The sequence below is a fragment of the Acomys minous genome, assembly GCF_964271855.1.
Source record: "Acomys minous genome assembly, chromosome: 6".
NCBI classification, from domain to species: Eukaryota; Metazoa; Chordata; class Mammalia; order Rodentia; family Muridae; genus Acomys; species Acomys minous.
The window spans coordinates 28,016,757-28,033,041 of NC_140487.1; the positions used below are offsets into that span (position 1 = coordinate 28,016,757).

At 40.1% G+C, this 16,285-nt stretch overlaps 1 protein-coding gene across 2 annotated transcripts in view; it reads right to left on the bottom strand.

Annotated features, from left to right (window-relative positions):
- GRM3 (glutamate metabotropic receptor 3) overlaps positions 1-15,772 on the bottom strand; it is a 213,888-nt gene extending 198,116 nt beyond the window's left edge. Inside the window, exons 1-2 of one of the 2 annotated variants that reach the window (XM_084784384.1) lie at positions 15,295-15,772; positions 14,848-14,984 (exon numbers count right to left, since the gene is read on the bottom strand). The gene's annotated coding sequence lies outside the window, so the exon portion shown is untranslated. Of the gene's footprint in view, positions 1-14,847 lie in introns of both variants that reach the window. The other variant, XM_084784383.1, reaches the window with a different exon arrangement.
- Positions 15,773-16,285: the final 513 nt, after the last annotated feature.

The window sequence follows — 16,285 nt, forward strand, 5'->3', positions numbered from 1 at the left end:
TAAATATGTTCTCAATAACACTGCCAAATCGATCAAATTCTGGCCAAACTAATTTTTTAAGCTCAGCATAACTGTAGGTTTTTAGTTGTTTTCTTTTTTTCTTTTTTCTTTTTTATTAATTTATTCTTGTTACATCTCAATGGTTATCCCATCCCTTGTATCCTCCCATTCTTCCCTCCCTCCCATTTTCCCCTTATTCCCCTCCTATGACTGTTCCTGAGGGGGATTTCCTCCCCCTGTATATGCTCATAAGGTATCAAATCTCTTCTTGGTAACCTGTTATCCTTCTTCTGAGTGCCAACAGGTCTCCCCCTCCAGGGGACATGGTCAAATATGAGGCACCAGAGTATGTGTGAAAGTCAGACCCCACTCTCCACTCAACTGTGGAGAATGTTCTTTTCAATCAAAGAGTAGGATCATTATTCCTATTAGGTGTCCATTTTACATTCTAGAATTGAGATGCTGTCACAGAAAGGGATGGTACAGTAAGCTGGTCATGTTCATAAACTCTGGCTCCAGGTGGCAGGTCTATATGAAATGTGCTTTAATATCTGCCTCTGTATAATAACACCAACATCGTCGAGGTAATGCTGAAGATTACATGAATCTGTTTAGTTAGACTAGCATGTCAGTGCCTAGAAACATGCCTATTTTAAACACTCAATAAAAGTTATTGCTTATGATATCTTTCTAAGGGTCTTAAGAACATGGTATAAAATATGTATGTGGAAACATGCATTTTACCTTGACAACTATTGAGACAGAGCTAGTGATAAGTAGAACCACCTTGGGGTGACATTTGTTGCCATTACTTTTGTAAAATGTAATTTAGGGATCCATTCCTATGAAAATACATAAAATGTACTTTGTCCTTAAAAAACCTAAAGAGGAAATAAGACTAGAATCAGACAATTTTATGGAAAGTCTACTCAACTTCTTACTTTTTATGGTTACTTCTCTCTATCTCTCATTCTTCATATTTAAAGTGAAGTAGACAGAATGTATGCAGAATTGAGTACAAAAAATAAACATCTCTGACTGTTATTAGTAACACAAATAGTTAGATAGCAATTAAACTTAGAATTTACATCTAGCAATCAGCTTTTTCCTGTATAACGGCTACTGTTTCAGACTTCAGGTGCTAAGTTGGGATGCTTTTTTATTGACAAACTTTACTTATAAGAATTGTGTGGCTAGAAGAAATATCGAAGCTCAATAGCACAATTTTAAAGATGAGTAAAATGAGCCCCAGAATGATTTAATTAACCACTACTGCGTTTATTCAGTAAATACATATTGATCTTCTGCTCTGCAGTGCTGGCTCTTTGGGTAATGGAGATGAAGCCGTGAGTGAGCAGTCCCACTTCAGTGGTGAGACAAGAGTGTGACGAAAGAGATACAGGGAGATCAGAGCGTGCAGCCAGGAAGGACTAACCTACAACAGTTTAGGAGACCAGAAAGGGTACAGCACTGAAGAGAGCCTGAAGAACGGACAGGAGGGAGTCAGTACACTGGAAGGTTACAGAGCTGTGGGGAGGCTGAGGGAAAAAGAAAGACAGTGATACAAGTGGTGGTGGTTTGACTGAAACAGGAAGGGTGAGCCCAAAGGACCAGACATTAAGACATACACGTAAATACTGTTATGAATGTCCCAAAAGCATTGAAAACTCTTTGGAGAGTTTTAAGTAGCAAATAACATCTTGACTTGTATTTTTAGAAGGTTTGCTTTCCTTTGTTGACTCTTTGGGTTTTTGTTTTGTTTTGTTTTGTTTTTGTTTTTGTTTGCTTTACCAGGTAGTTGATGACAAAGAGTCTCATATGCCTGTAAGTGACTCTCTGTAGAGCACCAAGGACATACAGTGGTGACTGTCTAGGAATAAATGTTATCAAGTCATAGCTTTACAGAACACATTGGTCTTTATTCCTCTGTCTCATTTTTAGGAGATTTACATGGCCATGTCTGCTCTGCTTTGTGAGACAGGGTCTCCTATGTAGCTCAGGCTAGCTTCAAATTGATGACCCTACCTCTGACTTTCACGTGTCGACACTACTCCTGTGCATTGCTGCCATTGGCCTTCATCTTAAACACATCTTTCTTTGACATACTTCCTGGAGGAATGGTCTTTTAAAACTATCCTCCATTTAACTTTATTAAACAATAGAGTTGATATAGCATGCTCTTTTCTGTTGCTGGAAGGGTGCATGATTAGCGTACTTATTTTGGCTGGTGCTTCTTACCCAACAGCTAATTCCTACCTACGAGGCACTATTCATCTTTATGTCTACTAGATTCATTTCGTGTTCTCTATTCCCATTGCCACTGCCCTAGTTTGGGTCATCATTACCTCTCACCTGGAGTGTTGCCATAACCTGCCAGCTCATCTCCCTGCCTCCCAAGCCTTTATTTCCTCATATTTATCTTCATAGTGTGCTTTCAGATTTTGTTGCTCAAGTGCCTTTAGAGGTTTCTCTCTGCCTACAGGAGAAATCTTACCCATTCCTTCATTTTCTGTGAGAATTTTCCCTTTTACGTTGACCCTTCATGTGCCCCACCCTTTAACAAAAACAAATCATACATGGAAATCCCAGGCTTTTGCCACCTTTACATAAGCCCAGAGTGGCCCGTCTTAACATCTGAACAAGTTTTCAAGGTCCAGGATATACAAGCAAAATTTCCATGATGCCTTTCTTAGTTATGGTAAGAAGAAGCATCACGAGCTTCTTGACCTCATAGTGTAGATCCTAAACATTCTTATTGCCATAGTTACATTTGCATATGTTGGTTCTCTCCAGTGAGATTTTACGCTCCTTGGACATGCGTAGTGATGTACTCTTCTCTCTGACCTCAATACATCATCTAATGCCTTGAAAGTAGCAGACACTTAAAGATTTACTTCATTGGATTGATGTCACTTCTTCATGACATTTTTAAAATATTCATATGAAATTATTTTGTTAGAGCTAAAAAATGCCTTCAGGAAAATAGCATAATTTGTAGATTGAAATTAAAAATGTAACAATTCTTATTTTTAAAGTACAACATATGAAGGCAGGAATTACATAAATATTTCAGCATGGAATGTGCACACTGATTAACTTTAAAAATTAAAAAAGAATTTATTCACTCATGAAATATTTATTCCATATTGCTATATGTTCCATTTATTACTATAGATTTACTTACAAAAAAGGTTATAAGACCTTTTTGGAGATGATTCTGATCAAGAAGATAAACTCATCTTAAGTTTCTAGCCTCTGATTTGTATAAGTCTTGATAGAGCAATCTCCATATGAAATGTCTTTAATAGTTAGAAACAGTTATAATTTTGTATAACAATTGTTACATTTTAAACGAATTTTTATTTGCAAAAGAGTGTGTGTGTGTGTGTGTGTGTGTGTGTGTGTGTGTGTGTGTGTGTGTGTAGCAAGTCACTTAGATGTCAGGAGGAGGCAACAGATCCCTGGAACCAGAGCCATGGATGGTTGTAAGCTAACATATATGTGCTGGGAACCAAACTCTGGTCCTCTGTAAGAGCAACAGGTGCTCTTATGTTCTGAGTCATCAGTCTAGCCCCCGTTTCTTATTTTCTTAAAGAAATTAAAAAGGACTTTAGGGGAGAGTATGGGTTGGTGAGTCCTGTAAAGAAATAAAATGAATGGATACCATGGATGTATAAATGTATGGATGTGTGACACTGCCACACTGAACCCTATAATCTGTATATTACGCATATGTTGATAATAAAAATTATTTTTGTAAAAACTCTTGTAATTGTGTGTGTGTGTGTGTGTGTGTGTGTGTGTGTGTGTGTGTGTGTGTGTGCGGGTGTGTTAACATGTAATTCTAAACACGGTGAGCATTTGTTGCAAAACTGGTACCTTTCCTGGACTTCATAGCAAAGCAGGGAATGGTGAATAGCTAAGGAAGTAAGTTTAATGTGTCTGCTTGTGTCCTAAGGAAGCAGAATTAGGAAATGCTTCTGAGAGTCATAGAGCATGGGATTTGCAACAGTGGCTAATGCTGCTTCCAGGCTGGGAAATAGAGAGGAGAAAAGAGAACCAGCCATATAGCTGCTATAGTAGAGGGTTGGGAGTAAAGAGATACTGATACATCAGCTGGGCCCTCAAGCTTAACAGTATGTGAGTACTTCCTGTGGATTGAACATAACTGATAGGAACTCGGGCCATTAAGTGAGAGCTGGATGGACACTAGGGTCCCAAGAATGGGAACCATGTGATTTGGACCACTGATGGAGCAAGAGCTGAGGCGCTATGGTCAGACAAAAGAAAAAACGGTGTCAGGAGACTTAGGTGCTGCTCCCTCAGCGGTGGAAAGGAATCCCCATCATGCATGTGTGCTCATACACCCTGAGACTTAACCTTCAAACTCTAGGGTCACAGAATATGTGAAGACTGCCAGCTAGGACATTTCCACGCCACACCCTCCTACCCATAGTCCGCCCATCCCTTCTTTAGCTCTATCCCATATTCTAACCATCTCCTTCCAATCCCAGTTTTGCAGAGGTCAGAACTGGAGTCAGTAACAGCTACAAAGAAGCACCGATGATAACCAGGGGGATCACGTAAACTTTCTTTTCTAGATGTTAATGCAAATCATGACATCTCCTGCTGTCATGAAGAAAATATTTACCTGCAGTTTTCAAAGTTTCAATCATCATATTGGTCTAGGCATACTATTTTTTTTAATGAAGACTGTTTAGTAGCTAAGGTTTCTCATTACTTTATTACACAAACATATTTTACTAAATAAGGTTTAAATAAGAAGTGAGAAATAAAAATCAGCTTGCTTATTATTCTACCTATATTTTATGCCTGCCAAAACATAATTTACTATTCAGGCCTACATAAGAATGCATAAATGTATTGAATAAAAGTTTGATAAGACCGATTAAAAAAAATCATAGACTTTGATGACTGTGAAATTAAATTTAATTATAGGTTTGTAGGAAGGAGGAAGAAAACACATTTAAAATGAAGTTGTGACTACACTGATGTACAAGGCCTGTCTTGGGTAAAAACAGACAGCAGATGTTGGTATTGAGGAAGTCCGCTAGGAAGCTGATTTTGACTGATGGGTTTCCATTTAGTTGCTTGAGGATCTAGGCACGGAATGGAAATGCCAGGTATTTATTCAAGACTCTCCCATGGGAGGATTTTTTTGTGGCTTGAACCTGGGGGCTCATATGCGCTAGGCAAGAATTCTGTATTACTAAGTGAAAATGGCCCCCAAAGGCTCTATTGAGAGGTGTGGCCTTGTTGGAATCTGGAACTATGAGCATAAGAAATGGTTTCAGGTGGCTTTTGGCTTTAGGTATATAAAGGCTGGCATGTTGGGAGGCTCCTGTAGAATTACATTTGCTCTTTAAGTGGCCCTATAAGAAACAAAAAGGTCAAGAAGGCCAGGCTCTGCAGGAGTCACAGTGTAAATTTGAACAGGTAAAAGCTTTAAATAATTCATTATTTATTAAGTGATGTCTGAGATTCTTGGACTTTCAAAATGTCCGGAAGCCTGGGGGTCTGGCTCTTGTCGCTCCCTGAATGAATTAGAGGGAAGGTAGGGCTATGGAGACTCCCTGGGGGCAGAAGCTGGTGGCCCAGCCTGAGGCTGCTGCACCCTCTGTGGCACAGCCCTCGTTCTCTCTTCAGCATTTTTTCCATGTGGTGCTAAGTGCTGCTTAGGAAACTATCTTTGTGAGGTCTGCCAAGCTCAGCTAAGCAACCATTCACTTGAACACAGTCGAAGCTGAGTGGAAAATGTAAGTAGCCAAATGAGGTTCTCCCCACCCCTGTTGCCCTGCAAATCTGGAGGAGGTGGAGAATTGCGATAAAACAATACTTTCCCATGTCCTTTAAATTATAAAAATATAGCCATAAAGACAGCTTCAGTTTGAAGAGGATAAAAGCAAATCAGGTTTCTGATCTTCAAAAAAAAAGAAGTGATGTTTTCAGTAATGAATTATTTAAAGTGTCAGTAGTTTTTTCTTTTATATAATAACTTAATATCTTAGTAAAAATTGAAGAGTAAAGAAAGGGAGAGGGTTTTCTCATATAAAACTGTATAAAGAGATGATTCCTTGTATTTGTGTATTTTATAGGCATTTACTACAGACAACAGAATAAATGCCTTTGCAATGAGAATAGAATTTGAGACAGTCAGCCTGTTCATATAACTGCTTTGTTAGTTGAACTTAATTAATAAGTACTCAGCTTGTGGAATTTAGACAACTGGTTAATTTGATTATACTAGAATGATGTGGTAAATAATTTGGTACAAGCAGTTCACAGAATGTTCTCTGTAGGACCATCGTACCACGATAAATCGATTTGTACTGAATATTTGAGTACCTGCAAAACTCATATGTGAAAACCTTAGCCCTCAATATGACATATCTACAGAGGAGGTCTTTGGGACATAGCCTTGAATGAGGTCTATACTAATGCTAGGGTTCTTGTTGATAGGACTAGTGTCTTACTAAATCCAGGTGACAGAGTTCTCTCTTCCTGTCATGTGTGGACATAGCAAAATAGCATACTATTGAAAAGAAGGTACACAGCAAATCTGGTGGTAATTTGACTTTGGACACTTTAGTGTCCAGAATTGTTTGCTACTATAGCATTTTGTTATAGTGTCCTGAGAAGACTAATTGAGGAAAGTTTTTCAAACTTGTATCATCATCATCATCATCATCATCATCATCAATCTTTGTTATTATCATTATTTGAGACAGAATTTATTGTGTAGCCTTGGCTGTCCTCAAACTCACAGAGATCTGCCTACCTCTGCCCCTGACCCCCACCAGTGCTGGGATTCAAACTTGCATTTTTTTTTCTCATGAATAATCTGAAGCTCACTCAATATGTAGATTCTTTAACTCAAGTGCCATCTCTGTTTGTTGACACTACTCTGGGCTGTGTCTAGCCGATAGTCTTCATTTTAAAGTGATCCCAATGTTGGCTTTTGTGGGCCATTTTTGCTAAGTGCTATTTGTGGCAGAGATGACTGCCACCCTTGACAAACTTGATTGTTTTCTGTGCTAGGACAGAGGCTGGAGCTGGCGTTCTCTCTTCTCCTCCTGAAGATCCCAACTTCTTCCATCTGAGGTGCCACTGGTACCTTTCCACATCAGACAGAAAGGCATAAGTTAGGATCTTAGGAGAAACCTGGGGAGGGTGAGTGCTGTATGTCACTGAATCCTTCGCTTGGCAAAAGCTTCACTTGTTCAAGTGATGGCCTACCTCATCTCAAATTAGCAGCTTCTGAAGCCAGATCGACAGAAGGCAGAACTCAATATTCCTTAACCATCCCTACCAAACCAGGTGAGGCTAGTTTTCTGAAAAGCAACCCCGATGATTCAGTCTTTTGGAGACTATGTACACTAATAGATTTAGAGATGTAGGTTTTGTACTTTTTGGATGAGAGACTTAGCTTAAAATTTGGAGTGTTTCATGAGCCAAGGCATATGTCAGAAGAGATAGTTTGAGAAAGTAGAGCTTCAAATAGTCCTCAAATATATTCCCAAAGGGCAGGCCTTGGTCATTGGACAAATGTGTCTGAGCCTCACATTGTGGCTTGTTATAAGGGTTGTCCATCACTATCCCCAAGTTTGGCATAAATCACTGGGATTAAGGAATCAGCAAATAGAGGGTCTCTGATTTTTCATGAAAATAAAAAAGATGTCTCAAAATAGAAACAGTTAATTATATTCCTCAGATCCCATTTTCTCCTTGAGGCAGATACAAATTCCAACTGTTTCTGACCTTGTACTGCCATTTCTCAAGTTGGCATGTATTTTGACATATTTTTTGAAAGCAGTTTCCACTATGCTGTATTCACTAACACATGGTGTCTTGAAACTGCTAAGTAAAATACAAAATATTATTAATAATCTATCTGCTATGTATTGTTAACAATCAGAGGAAACAGCTTCCACCAGATGGAGGGACAGATCTGGGATATCCCTCCTTTTCTCCCTCCCGTCTCCCTCCTTCCTTCCTCCTCCTCCTCTCCCTCCTCCTCTCCCTCCTCCTCTTCCTCCTCCTTCTTTTTCTCCTCCTCCTCCTCTCTCACACACTCTCTTTCTCCTTTTTTTTCAGTTCACAGAAATATCTTAGCATAAATCACAATCTAAGAAAGACTTTGAGTTAAGACTCATGCTTCAGGCCCTTAGTGTTGTGACAAAAGGTATAAACTTATGCAGATAAGACAACTAGTTTCTTCTTTGTGAGAAAGCATCCAAGTCAAAGAATCTGAGATGGGATCTTTTATAGGACAGTCCAACAGACTGAGCAGGCCCCTTATTTCTCTTATTCTCAGTATGTTAAAAGATTGAGACTATCTGAGCCCTTTCAGTTGCAGGTTGCTAGATATATTATGGACAAATGCCTCAGTGAATAAAATATTGACACTACATGAAGATGAACTGTTAGGATTCCAGCTAGGCAAAGACATCTCAATATTTTACTAGTCTATAACATATCTTTCCCAGCTTGTTTATGGGGAAATAATTAGATTGTAAGAAAAGAGACATAGACACACTTTAACCTATCTGAGCAGAAAGGCTCAGATTCTTGTCACTGTATTTACTTCTATGAGATGGTGATTTTCATTGAAATCAGCTCCAGGAAATTTATTTCTTTCACATTTTCAGAACTGGTATTTATTTCTCAGCTTATTAACAAATCTATCATCTTTCTAGATAGTTCCAACTCTCTGATTTTCTTTAGACACATTTAATTATAAATCGTGTTTCAGTTTATTTCTTCCACCATATTTTGTTATTCTATGGGAGGGTTCTGTTTAGGGGTAAATTATGTTTTCTGGGTCCCATTCATTGCCCTTTGTTTCCCATCCTTTGGAAACATGCCCCTTCATTTGAATCTCAAAAAGGATTTATGAATAAAAGGAAGCATGGGAAGGAAATATAAACTGGGTGGCAATACATTTTTCAATATAACTGACAAAGTTTACCTTAAGGTTAAAATAAGTTTGGATTCTTGGATTCCAAAATAAGTTTGGAACCTGCACTTGGGTGAGTAGCTCATAGTATTGTCTTGACTCATCGAGTTTTTGTAACAATAAACAAGACGATTCTTGCTATCTAAGAGTAAACTAACTACCACAGGTTAAATGGTCAATAATGAAGTATTATTAGCACATGTCATTGGTTTTGTCTTCCTACAGAATCTAGCATAGTATTTCTATAAAGTGTGTGTGTGTGTGTGTGTGTGTGTGTGTGTGTGTGTGTGTGTGTGTGTGAGAGAGAGAGAGAGAGAGAGAGAGAGAGAGAGAGAGAGAGAGAGACAGACAGACAGACAGACAGACAGACAGAGACAGAGAGACACACAGAGAGAAACAGAGAGGGAGGTGAAGAGAAAAAAAGAGACAATATGTGTGTAAATGTATGTCTGTACTTATGTCTTAAATCCAAATTAACATGTTAAATAAAGGAGGCCAGTTTTTAATTTGGTTGATAACTCTGATAACTCCTTTCTACTTTTTTACTTTTTTTCTGTGTTTGTGCATATATGTGCTTGTGTGAATTTATCTGAGCGATCCATGTCTCCTGGCCTCTTTAAATTTTTTTCAGCCTTATATTTTGAGACATTCTATCATTGAACACAGAGCTTACCCATTTGGCTACACTGACTGGCCAGAAAGTGAACAGGAGACTCCTGTCTCTGCTTTCCCAGTTCTGAGATTACAAGTTTTCATATGAACATTGGGGGTGGACCTCAGGCCCTTCTGCTTGACTGGCAAGTGTTTTTTTTTATGGACCAAAAAAAAAAAAAAAGCCTTCTTAGCTCCTTATTCTTTTCTAATCAAGAATTTCTAAGTTAATTTTTGAAGCAGTTTCAACTTTACACATGCTTGTAAAGCTTTTGTTTATATGTTATAACCTCTGTGTCCTTGCCACATACCCTGTATCTTATTTTGTTCATAGATAGCGACTAATAAATATGCTTTTCATCAGTTGTTTTGCTAAGAGCCAACTTTTATAGCTGTATAGAGGGTTTCATCAAAACTACTCCACACACTGTAAAACTCATGACTGGTCTAGACATTTGGTCTTAGGGTTTCTGTAGTGTATATATTGGTTATAAGTTTTTTTAAACTGTGCATCTAGATTTTGAAAATCATCATGTGATTAGTGAATATCTATGCTTGTCCAAATGACTCTCCTGGAGAAAGAAAGAGCAATCTTCATAAAAGTCCACTCTAACAAGAAACAAAACATGAGCACTGCTTATATTTTCTGTGAGCTACCATCTACAACGTTGCTTTGTTTGGCAACATGGTATCGGTATCTTGGTATAGACTTGTTAGAGACTAGACCTGAACATTTTCTATGTGTATGTATGTTCTTAAAGTACAGTGTTTAATTTTTCAGTTCTATAGCAGGACTGCTGATTTGGTAAGAAAATGCAGTATATGTAGAGTGTCACTTCTTAGAATGCCTCTATGGTTGCAGGGTGAAATCACAAATACATTAATGGCCTACTTTTCCTATACCAAGAAAATTGATTTTCCCTTTGTTTCTAAGGAAAATCACTTTGAGGGTACTCACCACTGTGTGATGAATGGCACTGTGAAAACATTTGAGGACTTCAGAAGGGAGAATACGGACTTAAGAATTGTTTTGCACCATACAGCCTAACGCAATTCCCCTAAAAACAGAGTTAGTTTTCCAATAGCCCCTTCTGTACGGATGTTTCTGTGTAGTTCTAATGGCTAACAAGGTATAAAGACAGAAGCACACTCTGCTTTTGGCTGCTGATTCACCTCACTCAGAGACAGCCACCTTCTGGATTTGCCAAGTGTACCTCAGAGGAACTTCCTAGTCATTTGCTCCTCTACTGTCTAGTAAAAGCTTGCATTTCAGTGCCTGGGACCGGGAGAAACAGTTGAGTGGGAGAGTGAGGCTAACAAGATGTTTGCTAGACAATCTTAAAGAAGCCTACACATAGATGTCTTGGAACCAGATTTTAAGTGAACAAAATAAAATCCTGTTTTTCCCCCTTGTGGTTATTTCAGGCGTCTCATTTTTAAAGTAACCTTCACATATGGTTCTTCCATATAAGCCTAAATATACTTTATGTTGGTAAATGCATGATGTGAGCTTGCTTTTCATGATACAGAACACTGAATAATGTGTTCTTAATTCTGCATTTTTCAGTTTGTATCGGTATGAGGTGGCCACTGCAAAATTCAAATGAACTTCTATGCTGTGTTAACACACAACTAACTTACATACACTCTTACATTCTTAGCACATTCCATTAATTATGCAAATCATTTCAGTAGTGGAATTTACATGACAACAGCTTCTGGGGATCATTGGAGCATCAGACCAGCACGTCAGAAAACTCCCTTGTAGTGTGGGCGGTGACAGGGCTCTGTTGACAACAAATTTGCAATGAAAATATATCATAAATGTGCAACCACTCAGAACATTACTTAGAATCATCTGGATATTCGCATAGGTTAATGATGCCAGAGAAGACAATTTCCCATCCCTTACATTAATCAGATAAATTATTAGGACACATGGCCACACACATACATATGAATGGCCTAAAACATATATTATTGAGCAAAGATGTGGCTATAGAATTGGCACTATGTGTTCTCTTGTTACTACGTATTTTATAAGTCCTGTATACATGTTGGATGATGACCTTAAATAATACAAGAAGATGGAATAGCCCAGAGGAGTAAATGATAAGGATTTAGCAATAAGAAAAATTCGAATAATGGAAGAATTAGTTTGAATAGCATGAAATTCTTAATAGAGAGAACCATTGCAGTATGAAATAGTGTTTCATAAACTCTGGAAGAAGTCATCACAAGAGCTGTTTAGACATACAGTGGACTAAAGTACTCCAAACAGAGTAATGCTTGAGGGACCCAGCCTACATTAGAGGTGGCAGAAGGAGGATGACCTCATGGTTTTTCATGGTCTCGGTTACTATGATTGTACTCATTTTGTGTGCTTAGTCTGGGCAAATAATCTTCCATCATTTTACTCTGTTTCTTGAGAGCAATTTGAGCAAATTTATCTAATGCAGAATTGGATGCGTTTAGCAGAGTTTCAAAAAAGTGGAAATGAACAATCAACTCAGCATAACACAGCAGAGAGAAAACTGTGTGTAAACATCAGTTACCCCCCTTTTTGAGATTGACTCTGGAGAAGACAAGTATTCCCCTGCTGTTCTGCCCATACTCCACCCTGTAGAAATGTAAGCTGCCCTCCTCTTTCATCCAAAGAAATTAGATATTTGGCCTTTTCTGGGTGAGTTTGTGAGGTGATGTTGAGTACAGAAAACAAATCGGGACATTTCATTCCTAAGCTGATGGGCTGCATCTTGATAGGTACTAGCAAGAGTTCACAAAGGATCCTGGCTCATTGGGGGACTCATGCTTACAAGAATGGACACAAGGAAGAGAGATCATTTAAGTTGAAAATAAAGTTAGAGCCCAAAGAAGAGGAGACTGCTCCCCAGGAAATTGTAAGTTATCATTGCTATGAGTCCTGCAAAATTCGATAATCCTAGACTGCGTGTTTCTGATCGATCACCTGCCATGCAGCAGAGAAGTGAAACAGGTGACCTTTTGACGGCCCAAATCTTTCATTCAACAGATATTAAATTATAACGTAGAGGAAGATCACTCACTTTTTGTGCTATCTTTGTATGTGTTCCGCTTACCCATTTCAATTTCAATGACATGAAATCAGAGAAGTGTTGTTCATGTTAGGCAATCTTGAAATAAGTAACATGGCTTATATATCCCGCCATATGTATACTATCACTTTAAAAGTATAGCCATTATACACACATCAGTGATTCACATCACATCACACACACACACACACACATACACATACACAAAATCTTTAGTCTTACCACACCTTTTCTTGATCTAATGACAACATACATACAATTGGGAAGTACTATGCACTTTAAATGGAGAAGTAGATCTTTCTTTTAAAAAAAAATGAATTAAATTTTACATTTATGGTAAGGATATTGCTTACAGAAGTAGATCTCTGCACCATCTTGGGGGGTGTGTGAGGTAGGACTTAACAATACAAAGTTTTCTTGCCATATTATTTTAGACCCAATAAACACAGATTCAGTTCTCTTTGTTTCATGTATGCTAGAATATATTTCAAATTTTCTTTCTTTCTTTGTTTTCTTTATTTTTCCATTTGGCATCACAAACACACAAAGTATCACTTAGCATGTAAAGCAAGAAAGGCCTGGACATAGCCATTCAAAATATCTGTGTACTTTTGATGGGAAGTCAGAACCCAAATGTGTGGACAGATTAAACCTGCAGGTGTGGTAATTGTCATAAACATAAGACATTGCTGTTACAAAGTGGAAAATGCCACTTTATTAAGGTCCTCTGCACATTAGCTTTCAGATTGTTAAATCGTATTGTACTGTTTCTAGAAAGAAAGAAAAAAGGCAAATAGCATTATAAAATATAATGGCTAACCAAAGTTTCCTGGATATCTTTGGTTAGAATTGTTATCCATGAGCATCCAGTGTAATGAAAATCCGGATATTTTGGGAAATGCTGATATCTAATACATTTTATAGATATAACAGAATTCAAGTAGCAACTTCAGATTGTGATCAGATAAGCCCAAAGCTAATTTAAATATTGAGACAGGTAAATGAATATTTCCAAAGGGATGTTATCTCACCCCATCCCCCCAACAAAGTTGCTAAAGGAGCAGTCCTGGGGGCCAGGAACACAAATTCAAGCAAAGAAACTCTAAGTAACCTCCTGCTGAGGTGCTTTACACTAAACTCATAAAAATCTTAATAACTTTTATTGTACCAATGTATCACACTAGGTATGTATACAGTAAGCATATCTATAACATATCTATTACTGTTCAAACACAAGTAGAACTATTTTATAAATAAATTAGTTGAATTTCTGAACACACATCTTGAGAAAGGTGGAGTTTTGTTTGTCTTCCGAATTTGCAGTACTCTAAGATATTTTGAAAGCAGGCGTTCACTCCCTTGAAACAGCTCTCTGAAAGTATTACACCGTTTAGAGACCCTTACATGTTTGTTACCTCTCCGACGAACTAGAAGGAGATCTAAGAGAAATTCCTAAGACATCAGCTTATTGGATATATTACCTAGTCTATTTTTGGAAAGCGAATCTCCCGCCCTCTCCGACTTATCTCACTGTCAGATAAGAAAATGGAACAGGATCAATGAGGAGATAGGCTTTGAGTCTGGCTCTTGAATTTTCTTTTTGTCTCAAGTCAAAAAAGAGCAAAGGGCAGCGAGTTAGGGTTGATTTCCAAGCGAGCTTGCCGGTGGTTGAACCTGTCTGCTTATCCGGGGGTCCTGCTGACCTCTGCCCACCTTCCCTGCCAACCTCCACACCCACATGGAGCTACCAGTGTGTCAGCCACACATCACAGGGTTCCTGTGCACAAAGCCTTATAAACCCCCCAAGCAAAGGAAATCTAGAGCCCAGCACAGAGCTGGATGGAGGCAGTTGGTGAAGGAGACTATCTCTCTTATTAGTCCCTGTACCTCTCGCTCTCTGGCTGCAGATTGATGCTCTGAAATCAGCCCCTTTCTAGTAGCGCGCGCACACAACACACAAACTCTAGCTCACGCACACCCACATTGCTCCTGTGACCCACGTTTTCCGCCCCCGGCTGATATGTAGAGACTGGTCCGTGCTCTGCCTCAACTTTCCTCGCGTTGCCTGCCCCACGCGGCACCCGAGCTCCTTCGCCCTAGCTGGGGCACCCTCCAGAGGGACACGTCCCTCTCGGGGCTGCTTACCTCGCACAGTCAACTCCTGGCAGGAACTGAAGCTGACCACGGTGGTAGCGGCAGCGGTGAGCCTGCACCCAGGCTCCAGCTCATGGTTGGTCCTCTTCATCCGACACAAAAGAGGGAGCTTGCTGCCTTTGTCCTTTCTAAATCCAAGGGAGAACTTATTTTGCCCCTGAAATGGCCAACTTGTGCGCAAAGCTTCCTGTCACAGTGCCCCCTGCCCCCGCCCCCGCCCGGCTGCGCGCTGGACCACTGCCCGGTGGCCCAGCATCCAGGCCTCTGAGTCAAGGAGGAGTGGGGAAAGGGAGGGCTAGAGGAGAAGAGCAGGAGGAGGTTGGGAAGAAGGGGACCCAGTGGTCTCTAGCAGAAGGGAGGGGAGCTTCAGAGCTCAGTCGCCCTCCTCCTCTTTGCAGCCAAACCCACTTCCTAGGCTCAGAAGCAACTTTCCTTCACCTTGGCCAGGCTGAAACAGCCGCATCTGATTGGGACTCAAGCAGAGAGGCACGGACCTTCTGACATTCCTCTTCTCATTCTCTTTCTCCTTTCCTTCTCTTCCTTTCCCTCCCCCTTCTTCCCTCCGTTTATAGGGGTGTATCTGCAGAATCTTCAGTAAGCTACTGTACCTAGACTGAAGGGTTACAATACAGAAAGCCGGGCGGGGTTGCTGGCTTCTCTGCCTTAAGGTTTGCAGCCCTTAGGCAATGCGTGCAAAGGTCGGTGGATTTCGGAGCAGTGGCGTGGAAGGGGCGTGGGGAGGTAGAGAGGGAGGTGGCTCCAACTTTGAAGCTCTGCTAAGGCTGATGATGGCACGCGGGTGGGCAGGGACCGACTGTCATTCCTAGTAAGAACTCTCTGGTGGTCCCTGTGTGAAAGGCTGACCACACTTGGAGGAGGCAGCGAAAGAAGGAGCAATGCGAGCGAGTGAACCCGGGAGGACAGACAGTACGCAGCTCTGCCCCACACGCGGTTCAACTGCACATTGCGAGCCCCTGGGGAGGCTTGTGCAGCACAATCTCTGGGTCAGCAGGGAGGGAGACGCTCCTGTTTCCTAGCAACGCTCATCAATCTTCTCGGGATAGCACTCTCTGAAGGAATTCGATTGGACAGCCCCTTGAGAGAAGCCACGCCCCTTCAAGAATGCTGGGCTGCTGCTTTTTTTTCGCATTCTCCCAAATTTCTTAGGCAGAAAAAGATTCTAGGGAAGTGCTGAGATAATCTCTTCTTTTTTATCATCCCTTGAAAGCACATTGGCCCCTTGGAGCTTCCCCCTTTACAGTCCCACGCTAATCTTCCTCTAGCCCTACTTCTTGGTTAGCAGGTCTTCACAGAACCTTTTCTTTTAAAAATTAAATAAATAAATACCTTAAATCGGTGACGTAGGCACAAAGGAGGGGGGGGGAAGCACACGGAAATAGCTTCAATAGACTGCAAGCTACCGATAGCA